This window comes from Limulus polyphemus, unplaced genomic scaffold (genome assembly GCF_000517525.1).
Source record: "Limulus polyphemus unplaced genomic scaffold, Limulus_polyphemus-2.1.2 Scaffold2640, whole genome shotgun sequence".
Lineage (NCBI taxonomy): Eukaryota > Metazoa > Arthropoda > Merostomata > Xiphosura > Limulidae > Limulus > Limulus polyphemus.
In genome coordinates this window covers 124,466-139,414 of record NW_013668250.1, presented here as the reverse complement: position 1 = coordinate 139,414, position 14,949 = coordinate 124,466, and positions in this window count along the sequence as shown.

The following is a 14,949-nucleotide window of genomic DNA, read 5'->3' as shown; positions in this document are numbered from 1 at the left end:
TAGGACTTCCTGGTATGAGACTTTCTATTAACATTTATTTATGAGTGAAATCCATATTGTAAAGTGACTTGCCTCTGTCTGTCTGTTTGTGACGAACATTTTCCAACTTCCCGACCTCTGATCGTCATGAAACGTTCATGGTTTCTTGGGTGTGCCCCAAAGAAATCTCAGACCCCTTACTTTATACATTTCCTTGTTTTTACGAGTTGTACAGACATTTCAATTTGACCTCTTGTTATTAGCTTATTGCCTACTTCCCGACCTCTGATCGTCATGGTTTCTTGGGTGTGCCCCAAAGAAATCTCAGACCCCTTACTTTATACATTTCCTTTTTTTTACGAGTTGTACAGACATTTCAATTTTACCTCTTGCTACTAGCTTATTGCCTACTTCCAGATCTCTGATCGCCATGAACCTCCCAGTTCTTGAGTATGATCTTCAGAACATCTAGAACTACAGGTTAGATGACATATTAAAAATAGTTACAGTAATATGAAAAATACGCCCAGTAGGATGTGAATAGACTTGCATGGAAAATAACGCTCACGAACGTCGTCCTGCCATCCCCGTGTCGCAATCTGAGGGTCGCGGGTTCGAATCCCCGTCCCATCAAATACTCGTCCTTTCATTCGTGGGAGCGTTATAGTGTGACGGTTAATCCCACTATTCATTGGTAAAAGAGTAGCCCAAGGGTTGGCGGTGGGTGGTGATGAATAGCTTCCTTCCCTTTAGTCTTTCACTGCTAAATTAGGGTCGGCTACCGCGGATAGTTCTCGTGTAGCTTTGCGCGAATTTCAAAACAAAACAAGTCATCCCCGTGAAGCTAACAAAATACATGACGCACGTAGCGCAGGAACCTTTACTACTTTTCTAATGCATAAAATCAACACGTGATTAATTATTAATGCGCAGTCCGGATAAACTAAATCATGAGAAGGATATAACCAGCGAGGCATCATTTGGATCACACTTGCATAAAGACAAAAATTATGACCATATTGATGCTAGAATAAGTCGTCGAAAGTCTCAGAAGTATACAAAACATATTTAATAGTAAAACTACAATAAAATTAATAACATTTTCTTAGTCAGCTCTGTTGCTTTTCTCAGGTGGTTTCGACACAAACAATTTTTATTTCTGAATGATATAATATTGTTTGTTTGAAGTTCTAAATTTGTTACTCAGTAATGCGCTCATCTAACCTTTTGCCGCATTTTACAGATTTAAACATTCGACGTTTTCACATTTAATTCGCACTTTGGTAAAGCTGTACAACCTTCTGACGTTTCAAAGCATCGAAACGTTATTCGTGAAGAATTTGATTGTTAGAACTTCCGGCACGCTGAGCGTCTCATATCCGGAACTTAATAACGTTACGTAGCACTTAAAGGAAGCGAAAATAACAGCATTTATACCACATTTGACAGAGATCTTTATTCCTACAGCACTTTTTTTTTTGGAGTGCTTATATTGGTAAACTAGGAGGTATTTCTTATCATCATTGTATCCATTTGAAAGGTGCTGTTATCTTTGTTATGACTCTCCGTGACAGAAAACAGCAACAAAGTATCTTATTATGTCAAAACGACTTGTATATTTGTAACGCATTCTTTCCTCTCGTAGAATTTTACCTAGAAAAAAAAAGTTCCTGCACGTGCGTAGTTAAGATAAGGGAAATATATTTACAATATTTTTTAATGTTATTGATATCCTTAATCAGTATAGTAAATATTAGCAAGCTCTATATAAATAAGGCATGCAAGGCATTATCATTGGAGAAACGAGAGAAATGATCAATATATAATGTCTTTGTTACAAAGAAAACCAGACTCACATTCTCCCACGTAAAAAAAAAACAACAAATGAATAACCATTACGTCATTTAGAGTCGCAATAGTTTTTGCATGTTGTATTTCTGAGACTGGACCAGATGTGGCCTAGTGGCTAGCGTGCAGGGCTTTGGCCCCGAGGATCCACGACTAACGTCTCGTTACAGCAAAGAAAAAAATCGCGCTCCGCATTTTGAGGCTATGTGTTCCTTATAAAAGTGACGATTAAATCCTATTCCGTTAGAGTACTCCAAGAGTTGACGGTGAGTGCTATTGATTAACTGCCTTCATTTTAGTCTATCAGTTCAAAATCAAGGATGTCTAGCACTGATAGACCTTTATATAGCTTTACGTAAATATCCGAAATACTGATAATTCTTATACTTTTTATTTTATTTTCCACTTTACCACTAAACATTTTTCATTGTTGTTGTTGGTTTTGGTTGGCATATTAGTTTTTGAATTCTAGCATTGTACTCTTAACGTCTACAAGTCTTGGCAAAGTAACATTAATATACCTTGAATCTGCATGCATGCCACAGGCCGTTTGCCACACATGTTATCAAAGAGTTAGCTACAACGTTATCAGAAAACTAACCTCTTCTGTCAACAGTTTTTGTCACATAAAACCTCAAGAGAGCATGAAACATTTTATTACAAGATAATTTGTCACACAGACCATTAGAGAATGTGTTACATTTATTATTAAAATGATTGCAAAACACATGTAATAAGAAAGTTTGTCATATTCTCAGAGAACTAATCCCACATTTTATAGGAGAATCTGTTACACATGTCATTAATACATTTATCGTATATGTTATCACAGAGTTTGTTGCACATGTTATCAAAGTCTGTTACACGTGCTACTAGAGAACTTGTGACACATTTGATCAGCTAGTCTGTCAAACGTATCAAGAAAAAGTTTGTCACATATGCTATCGAAACATTTGTTACACATTATCATATAGTTTGTCATTCATGTCGTCATAAAGACTGTCGCACATCTAATAAGAGATTCAAATACACGTTATTAGATTTTGTTTTATAAGTTATCACAGAATTTTTCAGACCTTTTATCAGAGTATTTAACACACATATTACCAGGAACTTGATACATTTCATAGAGTTTCTCGAGAACACACGTCAGAGTTTGGTACACATTTCATCAGGAAGTTTGTTATACTGATAATCAGAGATTCTATCGCATAAGCCATGAGAGCATGTGACTCACTTGCTACTAAATATGTTATCACATTTGTTATCAGAGAGTTTATCACACACTTCTGAGAGAGTTTATCACACAAGCCAGATTTGTCATCAAAAAGTTTAAGAAGATGATAGTACAACATCAAAGCACATCAATATATGACATGAAGCATGAGGCTATATAAATATATAAGTGTGTGTATGTATATTGTTAAGTCCTAGTACGTTTACATGTGCTATATATTTAACAACAATAACAAGACTCATTTTACAAATTGCTCATATATTTGAAGCGTTCAAAACATATCTCTGTAACTTTGCTTAGAATATTGAATTCAATAAGACGTGCATTCATAGAAGAAAACATCCCTAAGAAAAAAGACGAAGTAATGCATTTTTAATTGTGAAATAAAAGAGGGGGTTCGTAGCACCTGTCATAAGCAAGCAACTACCAAGTCATGAACTCGGTAAATGTCTGTTGTGAAAAAAAATAATTATATATATATATATGTTTTGGGTATTCTAGAATTAAGCTTAACTAGCTAGGCTAAGCGTTAACGTTAAATATGAGCCACACAAGCGAGTTCCTTCAACTTTTAACAAAAATTGATTGTTCTTAGTAGTTATCGGAGCACTTGCCACGCACGCCACCAGAAGGCGCAACACGTGTGTCGGCTTCAAGCATTGGAGGGAGAAGATGATGTTACCAAATATGATGGCGTCATAGTTCCGCGAAGTGGAACCACGGACGTTTCATAGGGAAGCGTTGCTAAGCCGCCATGGCAGATGGACATGACGTCATAGTTCCATAAAATAGAACCACAGTCATGATGAGATCATCATACATGTCTCAACATGTAACAAATGGCTAGATTTAATTATATTCTACAGCTAGTTTATGTATAAAACATTTCACTAATTCATTAGTTCTATAGTTACTCATACTTTTTTACATTTGACCTTTTATATATAAATCATTTATTGTCTTTAAAAGGATGCTTATTTAACACGCAAACTTACGACAATCATACTCTTTCAGTAGCTTGTATTTATCTTTATAATTACGTTCTTGACAAAATATTGTATTTTACGATAAAGGACAAGAAAATACACAATAGATTTTGATTTTAAATAATGAATAAAGTTTTAGTTTCCATATTTAAGCATACTATTTAAAATTATTGTCCTGAAAATATCGCATAATCACCTATTTCAATGAGACAATCATTGTAGCAGGTATATTATCCATTATTTGAATGAGGCAGTTTTTGGTTAAGTTATTATTTTAGTTTTTATGTTTAATTTGTGTTTTTTTTTCTTCATTTGTATTATAATGTAATTATTTTTTCGCTAATAACACCTGCAAATGGTATTGATTCATAAATACATTTCTTCTCTTGCTCTTCTTGGATGTTTTGGTCAGTTCTCTTGCTCTTCTTGAATGTTTTGGTCAGTTCTCTTGCTCTTCTTGGATGTTTTGGTCAGTTCTCTTGCTCTTCTTGGATGTTTTGGTCAGTTCTCTTGCTCTTCTTGGATGTTTTGGTCAGTTCTCTTGCTCTTCTTGGATGTTTTGGTCAGTTCTCTTGCTGTTCTTATATGTGTTCATTTTTTTTCTCAATCTGTTGTTTTTTTATTGTGTCATCAATTATGCTTACAGGGTACTCATTTTTTGTTTCAAAACATTCTTTTATGTTCTGAATTCAGTTTTTCAATTTTAAAGGATGCATAGTTTTAGTGCTGTTATTATACATCTTTTAATGTTCTTATTTTTACTTTTTCTATTGTGAGTGAGCAGAAAAACAGTATACACAAGTTCCTAATTTTTTCTTTTTTCTTTATGTTCAAATTTAGGAAGTTTATACAACCGTTTTCCTCATTGTCTTATTGTGAATTTTATGTTTTTATGTTGTTTGTTAATCTTGTCATTCCACTTACTTAGTTCACCTCCCTTGTAAAAACAGCCATTGGTTTCGAGATGAGGTTTTAAGTTTGGAAACTCTTGCCTTGTGAGTCTTCATCGTCTTGAAATTCTTACATATCATTCTGCTAATGGTACCATTGGCTTTGTGAGTGAGATGTTTCTCTCTTCGTCATAGCTTTCTTTTCACAGATGAGGGCATTGTTCGGGATTGGCTTGAGGTGTGATTTCGTAACCAGATGTTGCCCTATGAGTTTTGCTGTGCCCGTTTTTTCGCTTCCATGAACAATATAAAAGCTTTTTTTGGCTCTACATCATTTCCGAATCTTGATATATAAATACCTTTCATCGAAAAAGGCCGTGACATACACTCCCAACCATAAGTACACGCGTGTGTAGGCATTGCAATGGGGAATGGAAAAGAATTCATTGTCAAGCAAATACACAAGTGTTAAAAATGTTACCCATAAGGCCTTGACCCACGTGTATCGCGACACGCCAAAGCATATACACGTGAATTAGCTTCACCTATAAACTTACACAGTTATAGCATTACATGTGCTATATATAATGTGCTGAATGTTCTGCTATACATTTGGTGTGTCCATCAGAAAAAGTCACGTTTATCGTAGTAAGTAACTTATACGATCACCTAAGTTTGATTATTAATCAGTTGTTAATTGTTTTCATTATTATAGATAATAATTACATTATATTCTACATTTCGACTGTTAATCTGTTTCTGTTTATAGAAGTGTCCTGAGAAGGATTATGTGTGGTTTTAGAAATTGGAATTCGATTCCTATTTTTTTTTCTTTATCAAGGCTGGTACAGGATCTAATCCCAGACCCTATCATCCCACACAATCCTTCTCGCGACTTTTCTATAGACAGAACAAATGAGCAACCGAAACATTGTTTTAAAAAATACCCCTTCCTTGGACGTTATGTAAAGCTATAAGTTTGGATAAGGTATGTAGATAATATTTTCTAGGTGTAGCAGCATTGCAACATAAATTAAAATAATTTTCTGGTTTCTTATGTGGTATAGAACTATTAGTTCAAGTTACATATGAAACGGAATAAAATAATTGTTTACGTTTTCTAAACAAACTTGTCAAAAAATATATAGATGATAAATCAGAAGCATTACTTAACAGAAAACATTTTGCTGTTGTCATGCACACACACCAAGAATCGTGTCATACGAACAAAAACCAAAGTTTCTGTACTTTATATTTGTGTTTAAGGGCATTGAAAATATGTAGCAGTTGAAAGATGATTTAAAGTGAATCTTGTGGATAGAATATTTAATATTTTATCTAATTTAATAATGTTTCAATTTTAGTTGAAAATTTTATGTTAAAAAACTTAAAAAAAAGAAACTATGAATTTATCTTATATCCATGATTGACAAGTCAATTATTTAATGTTTTTAAGAAATAGTAAATATTTCTATCCCATTGTTAAACCTTTGAATAAGATTAAACAAATGTTGGGAAATACCAAAGATAAAATATAGTTAAAAGATAAAAATGAGATTTATAAACTATAATGTGAATGTGGTAGTATTTATATTGTTAAGATTAAAATAAATTTAAAGTACAGATTGCAGGAACATAAAGAATATGTAAGAAATAATAAAACTAAAAATTCAGCTATGTCAGAACATGTACAAAGAACACAACACACAATTTTATGGGAAAAAAACTACACTTTTAGTTCAACCTCACAGTATTACAGTCTTAGACACTCGAGAATAGTTGGAAATAATATTTAAAAAGTAAAAAAAACAGACGTATTAAACTGAAATAAAGGACAAGCAAGTCATTCCATTTATATCTGCTGTGACATATGGTAAAATTATGCCAGTGAGTTACGTAAATCACACAGAGTTGTAACACCACTACTTGCAAAAAGTATGAACATTGAAAACAAATGTCATGTAGATAACTTCTGAAAATGATGTAGAAGGCACCGAAATATGTCGAGTTTTTTAAGTGGAAACCATTGACGGCTTTAGTAAACATCTTTTAATTGTGTGCTTGTGAAACGTTGTATTTTAACTATGTATTAGATATTCACGGCAGGACCACTAATTATAATAAAAGCGGTATACGGCTATAATTACAATAAACGGCTAGTCACAGTAAAACAGTATAATGGCTGGTTACAGTAAAAGCAAAAGATATAATCAAAAACAACTTATTAGAAATACTTACATTATTTTTATCGGATAATTACAGTAAAAATGGGGATGTTTTAAAACATTTTCACAAATAAGTTCAGTACATTTGTTAAATTGATTATAATTAGAACGTTAAAAATAAATAAAGAGTACAGTGACAACGCTTACAAAATAAAAGTGCGATTAATTTGTTACAGACTGTTACAAGCAAATGTGAACACTTGTGTTGATTAATTTGTTACAGACTGTTACAAGCAAATGTGAACACGTGTGTTGATTAATTTGTTACAGACTGTTACAAGCAAATGTGAACACTTGTGTTGATTAATTTGTTACAGACTGTTACAATCAAATGTGAACACGTGTGTTAATATTTGTTTTGATTTAAAAAAAAAGAATGTTTGAGATATCAAAGAAAGATACATTTCTGGGGAGGTTATTCTATTGGAATGTACCTCGAAATCCGCACTTCCTACAGATAAACTAAACCTTTTTCTAGTTAGATAACCTATTTACAGGCTTCTATTTTCTCATTACAAGTACAGTTTATTTTTGCAACATAAACTTCTTAATTTATTAATTCCTTATCACCAAAAAAAATTAATTTCACCGAAGAAAAAAAATATTTAGGGGGGCTAATTTATTCTTTGCTTCGCTTCTCGGGAGTAGCAACAGACTAGTTTCGCCGAATTCACGGCACATCAGTGCTGCTTGGAAGAACGAATAAAACAAACAAAGTGAACCTCATTTAGTGATGGAATGTAAGCAGTTTGTTTGTTTGGCTTATACATATATAGTCTGTTACATACTTTCTTCACTGAAGTTTATTTACGTTTCAGTGCTGAAAAGAAAGAAAAAAGATAATATGTCAGTCCGATGAATAACAATGGACGATTAATTTTGATTATACGTCATATGTTATCTAAACACTCAAAAGATTTTAGGTTATTAGTGATGACTAAAGGACTATACATTTAGTGGCAAACAAAATTAATTTACTTTACTAAAAGTAAAGGCCACCTTCAGTCACGGTAATATAATTATTTTATAAGAAACTTACAGAAACCAAACGTGCAGAAACGCGATGATAACGCAACAGCCAAGAACTGAGCAAATTTTGTTGTTGTTGTTGTTCTACTGAAGTATTTTGAAATGTTTTATTTCATATCAAATAAAGGCTAACTTAAAAACACCAATATGTAATATTTGTTCTTCAGTCTTAAGAATAAAAACCTCAAATTGTAGTAATGATAAGATCTTCGGTCGAAATCCAAACAATGTCTCTTTCTTTCTCATCCCAGGCTGTAGACCTGAGGGTTGATGATTTGCTCCCCTTTAAGGCATAAAAAACTTCCTTCACATATTGGGGCCATGAGTGTGTTGCAAATGTGACAGTCAAATCCCAATAATGGATTAGAGTAGCACAAGAGTTAGTGATGGGTGCTGTCGACCAACTGCCTTTCCTCTGTTCAAATTTATGGGCGCCCAGCGCAGATATACCCTAGGTAGCTTGCTAGGAAATCTGAAACAAAGAAACTAAACATATAATGTGGGAACGAAAACAAATATTTAAGGGTTATTACATGCTCTTCAAATTTGTTCAAGCGTGACAGAATTTCCTACTTACATGCAAAACTTTTCAATGTTATTGGATTTTTTCAACCTTAACGGTAGCATGTGTGCACCAGAGCTTAACGACCAGGAATGTGTGTGTGTGTGTATATGATTAAATATCAAATCTTTAGATGCTTTGATATATATTTTATGAAACTTAAAAGTTTCACATTCGTCTTATTTAACGACCAGCAGATTTTAAGGTAGCTTTCTCCTTTGAGTCAACATTTAGCAACTCGAGTCGTTTGAAAACGAGTCACTCTTTATGATTTCATCGCGAAAGAGAGGCTTAAGGGATTTTTTATCTTTCTAGTTGTTATCTTCGCCAAAACTGACTAATCCTGAGCCAGGAAGCATGATCAAGGATTCACAGGTTCTTTTAGGGATAATCGAGATGGGAAGAATCATGAAAGTTTTCTGTAACGTCCGCGATAGCGTATCAAGGAGAGCTTCGGTATCACAGCACGCGCTAATATTTTGTTCTTTTCAAACGTATAACCCTTTTTTTTCCTGAAAGAACATTACTTTGTATGCGTAGAATAGAAGTACTCGTGTTTATTCATAAGTACGCAACTTTATGTATTCTCAAAGATTAACACAAGTATTTCTTCTTTTGCGGTTTTGTTCAAACATATGTCTGAACTGATATCAAATTGATGTCATTTGTTGGATTCATAAAACTGAACTTTTGTCATAATAAAAAACATATTTTACAAATATATTTTCATCATATAAATATTCAATAAAGTTTACGTAGCCATAACGTTTGCAAAATATTGTAGAGTACTTCCTGTTAGGGAGTGTAAAATACCTCCTGTTAGAATGTGTAAAATACTTCCTGTTAGAATGTGTAAAATATTTCCTGTTAGAGAGTGTAGAATATTTCCTGTTAGAGAGTGTAGAATATTTCCTGTTAGAATGTGTAAAATACTTCCTGTTAGAAGGTGTAAAGTACTTTCTAATGAGCCCCCCAGTGGCACAGCGGTATGTCTGCGGACTTACAACGTTAGAATCCGAGTTTCGATACCCGTGGTGGGCAGAGCACAGATAGCCCATTGTGTAGCTTTGTGCTTAATTACAAACAAACAAACTTTCTAATGAAATATATAAATCAATCTTCTCACAGAGATTGAATATTCAATATATTTTCGCTTTTCAACTCAGAGTGTTGAAAAACTGAATCAACAAACATTTTTAGTCCCGAAACCACTTACTGTAATTATTCGCTGCACAGTTAATCACCACAATCTGTCTTTTACAATAAAACATCATCAACTGCAATTCATATTTTAAAAAAGAAATTGTCAATTTTCATCCATCTGTTATTGTAGGAAATCCCCAACTTTAATTCTTCTGTTAGAATAGGAATTCACCAATTGTAATCCATCTTCTAATTTTATTAAAATACCAACTGTAACCCAACTATTTAAATAGGAATTCACTAACTGCAATCCATCTACTACAATAGTAAACTGCCAACTGTAACCCAACTATTTAAATAGGAATTCACTAACTGCAATCCATCTACTACAATAGTAAACTGCCAACTGTAATTCACGTTTTTAAATAAGAAGTCGCCTACAGTAATTCCCTTGTTTAAATAGTAAATTGCCAACTGTAATTTACGTATTTAAATAAGAAGTCGCCTACAGTAATTCCCTTGTTTAAATAGTAAATTGCCAACTGTAATTCACGTTTTTAAATAAGAAGTCGCCTACAGTAATTCCCTTGTTTAAATAGTAAATTGCCAACTGTAATTCACGTTTTTAAATAAGAAGTCGCCTACAGTAATTCCCTTGTTTAAATAGTAAATTGCCAACTGCAATTTGGGTTATGTGTCATGTTTCACTCTGTATTTAGCTAGAAAGCTGTCGTAAGACACTGGTAATATTTTAGGGTTGCTTTGTTCGTATCATGACAAGTGGATCAAATATTCATTGTAATAGGGAACAAAAACTTGACTGGCCGTTGGTCATTGTCATTTCGAATAGCTAACTGGTCATTCGGACAATCAATAGCAACCTTTTGGCCACTTGAATGGCCAACTTTGAAAGGCCAACTGGCAACCAGCTTTTGTTTCCTACTATAATTATTATTTTTTAAATCTTACCTATATCGAATACTTATGCTGTGTTTTGGCTCTACTGCATCCGCGCCATTTTGAAAATTAAGTATTAATGAGTGATCTCAAAATTTTCAAACAAAAATTTAGTTTTAAAAACCTCTAGGAAATTAAATAATCCGACCATCGCCTCATGATTTACTTGGTTAGAAAAATGTTTGTAAAATTCATTAACAAGTAGCGTTAAGGGAACATATGACATAAAACATCATTTGTCAAATCTATTTCATTAGATGACTAAACAAATTATTCTGATTTTTGTTAATCCTTGGTAGATTTTTATGGGGAATTAAAACCTATCCTTCTGATCAGTTAAAAACGCATCCCCTATAAATAATCTGACAAACTTTTAATGATAATGAATGCGGTAGTGGTGGTAACGGTCGTAAGTTACTTCTACAATAGAACATTGAAAAATTCCAATAAAACACAACACGAAGGCTAAACACAAAAAAATATTACATTAAACATTAAGTATTTTGATAAACATAACCCATCAGTTCAATGAAATATGTGATTATAATATTCCCTTAAGTAATTTGTTGCTGTTTGATTAACGAGTCACTTTTTCTTTTTTTTTTTTTTTTTTTTGTTGTCGAATGTTAGAAACATTGCAGTAAAATCAGGTTGTTACTTTCCGATGGACCAATGAATGCAGACACGTGCAAACCGAAATTAATTTCAAACATCAAAGTAAGTAGAAATAGTTGATTCGATTAAGAACCTAAAATTTCTTGTTGACTTGTCGTGGCCGACGGCGATAAGTTTAGCTAAATTACTGATATTCTTCTTAATTGGGAATTAATTTCTAGAAGAGCTGCTTATGCCCGCAATGAAACCAGTTGGAAATTCTTAGATAAACCCACAGGAATGTATAATTTTCTATATCGCTAATATAGTACAAACGTTCTGGTGTGAAATGTCGCTTGTGGTCTTTAATCTGAATAAAATTCCGAAATTTACGTCGAATCTTTTATTTTTATCCAGGATGCGATCTTATCTTCTGCTCTCTGCTACATTAATTGTGTGTTAGAATACCCCTACAACTGAAGAAACATTATTAGTCGCGGAACATTCTTCAGGTCTGTTGGGAAAGCGTGAATAATTATAAGCACTGATAAGAACAATGAGAGTGACAATACTTACAAACCTTTCTCTTATATTTGATACGTGGCCCTGCAATAATATCACTTACCACTGATGAAAAATACTTGTGCAGTGAGCGAAGTTCTACGCTGAACGTTACTTTCTCTAATAATAAGAATAGAGAACGTTCTTATCAAAGTTTAGTCTATTCTACCCTTATAATAAAACTCGGTGAAGAATGAAACATTTAGTTACGCCGAATTTTTCCAAAGTACATAATTCTGAACGAATGAGATAAATTAAAGTTTTCAAAACTTTAAAAAAAAAATCATACTAAGTCATCTCGAACGCTCTAAAAGTACAATTTAATTTCAAAACAATTCTTAACTTCTAAAAAAATGAAACTGAAATTAATTCCTTAGAGTAAAATGCAAAAAAAAAACGAATATTAATCACATATTTGCAACATTCACGAAATGTGTTAAAATGGCTTTAGTTTTAACTTTGAAGGACAAATGGCTTGAGCTTTAATTTTTAAGAACACAACACTTTAATTATAATTTTTAAACACAGATAGATGGATGGATTAATAGGCTCCTTTTCCACATTTCTCTTTAACTATCGAAGTTCATGTTCTGATTTTTTGTTGTATTTTTAATTTTAACAATTAAAGATGAATTTGTAGTGCGCTTAGCTGATATTCTTAGTTTAATGACACGAGATTATAAGAGTCTAATGTGGAATTCTTCCCTAGAATGGAGGATGACGGAGGTAAGCACAACGTAATATTCGTATAGACAAGAGTATATAATACTACTGGTGTTGCAGGTTTCGGCGTTCGTATAGACAAGGGTTTGTAATACTACTGGTGTTGCAGGTTTCGGCGTTCGTATAGACAAGGGTATGTAATACTACTGGTGTTGCAGGTTTCTGCGTTCGTATAGACAAGGGTATATAATACTACTGGTGTTGCAGGTTTCGGCGTTCGTATAGACAAGGGTATGTAATACTACTGGTGTTGCAGGTTTCGGCGTTCGTATAGACAATGGTATATAATACTACTGGTGTTGCAGGTTTCGGCGTTCATATAGACAAGGGTAGATACTACAACTTGTGTTGCAGGTTTCGGCGTTCGTATAGACAAGAGTAGATAATACAACTGGTGTTGCAGGTTTCTGCGTTCGTATAGACAAGGGTATATAATACTACTGGTGTTGCAGTTTTCGGCGTTAGTATAGACAAGGGTAGATAATACAACTGGTGTTGCAGGTTTCGGCGTTCAAAACTGCAACACCAGTAGTATTATATACCCTTGTCTCTACCGGCGTTCGTATAGACAAGGGTAGATAATACTACTGGGGTTGCAGGTTTCGGCGTTCGTAGAGACAAGGGTAGATAATACTACTGGTGTTGCAGGTTTCGGCGTTCGTATAGACAAGGGTATATAATACTACTGGTGTTGCAGGTTTTGGCGTAACAGTGCTCCTTTATTCAACTGCAGAGCCTTGTAGTGGTTAATCTAATGTAACCTTTGTTGCACTTTGGGCATGTACACTCATACAGCATTGCCGTAAGAAGCAATTTTGGAGTGGTCAGGCCATTACCACATCTAAACAGCGTGACACACGATGTGTGCAAAGCATGCCTGCCATCTATAGGGGAGTCTGGGAGCATGCCCCAGAAAATTGTTGAAAATATAATGCTATGAGCTTGAATCCTGAGTCCTTTTAACTACAAATACTGCATACATACAACATAATGTATTGAATTAAAAGACGCAAGTTTTAATACATAAGTTGTAACTACACATGCCTTGAAAAAGTGGTCAGGCCATGTCCTGACTGGCTTTACCGCTTCCTACGGCCCTGATACACCACTAGCAAGGTATTCAATTGGTGTTGTTTGTCTTTAAAGTTGAAGACCCCTTTGAACCTTTTTTTTCAGTTTTAAAGACACATTTCAATTGAACTTGTGGATATAGGTGTTTGAATATTTTCTTCTTAATCATGTATGAATTAGTGGCTAAGCAAAGTGTGAGCAGAGTAACAGTTTTCTTCAGAACACTTAACATAAAAACATATTTGGTATTTAATTTGCAGCTTTTGTGTCAATTTTCCCACTTATGAACGACAAGGGAAAACAGTTTCTTCTAAGCTTTATTTAATGTTCTCAACTTTTGCTTCAAAAAGTTTTGATTTTATGATATTTTAAATGATCTGTATATCAAGGTTTTGATTAGATTTTATTTAGAGATTGAAGGAGTGAAACCTTCAAAATGTGAATAAAGTCTAGTGAAAGTGTTAGAGAAAACCCGACCTTTAAACTGCAGAGAATTATAAAATAACCTTTTATTTTAACCAAAGTTTAGCCTTTGTTCTTCATCGGGGTTAGAACATACAACTGATAGAACCTCAGTCTTCTAAGCGTGCACTGAAAAACAAGATGATGATGATCTTCGAACCAGGTTGAAAAGAAAACTTAATTATTCCATTAGGGGAGACACCAACTGATCAGTTGTATGTACTAACCTTAATTATCTGGAGCTTAAAGGTAGTTTTCTCTAACCTATTTATCAAAATGTGTAAATCCCTCCGGTGTGAACTACGAATTTTGAAAGACTAAAAAAATTTCCAGTGAAAGTGGGCTAATGATACACTTTTACTAGCAAGTATATCCTGGTTATTTAAGACATGAAAATCTAGAAACGAGAGTTGTCATTATATTGGTTTTCAACAGTAAACTTTATATTGGGATTAATTGTTTTGTTTTGAGTTTACTTACTGATTAACTATTATTTTATAACAAGTTACAGCTTTTACAGTAAAGAAGGTTCGATTTTAGAACAGGTACGACGTTCCAATCATTGTTAGATAGGTGAATGCTAATTTACCGTATTTTTCGGAATATAAGACGCACCCTTATTTTGAAGACAAAGTTTTTGGGGAAACTTTACTAACTTTACTAACTCCATTACTATAATTTA